The sequence below is a fragment of the Ipomoea triloba genome, chromosome 16, assembly GCF_003576645.1.
Source record: "Ipomoea triloba cultivar NCNSP0323 chromosome 16, ASM357664v1".
In the NCBI taxonomy this organism is placed as follows: domain Eukaryota; kingdom Viridiplantae; phylum Streptophyta; class Magnoliopsida; order Solanales; family Convolvulaceae; genus Ipomoea; species Ipomoea triloba.
Window position 1 is genome coordinate 15220158 of NC_044931.1, and position 511 is coordinate 15220668.

Genomic DNA, 511 nt, shown 5'->3' on the forward strand with positions numbered 1-511 from the left:
GGTTCTTGCACTCATTTATCTGCGGTTGGATTGAATTGAAATGTAAGACACCTAAGGAGACGAAAGGCACAACACCGAGCGATGTCACGCTCGAATTGCCAAGCCCTCAATTGGTTGGGGCACTTCTTCGAACACCTTGTCTACCTACCTCCTCCAGGCCTCATTCTCCTCGATTAAGGACGAGAGTTGCACACACCTAGGCTATTGCACTATTGCGATATCTTGCCATGCCTACAACCTACGCTCTTGACTCATTTATGCCCATATAACAACCGCTGAAGATGACAGACATGCCCGGGTTGTAGAGGATCCTCTGGTGGCTGTTTCATATACACTGTCTTTGGAAGATGACCGTTGAGGAAGGCATTGTGAACATCCAGCTGCCTGAGGGTCCAGGAATGCGTGACGGCTAGTGAAAACAAGAGCTTAACAGTAGTTGGTTTCACAACCGGGCTAAACGTGTCGAAGAAATCCTCATCGGCTACTTGATTAAAACCTTTGGCTACCAGCC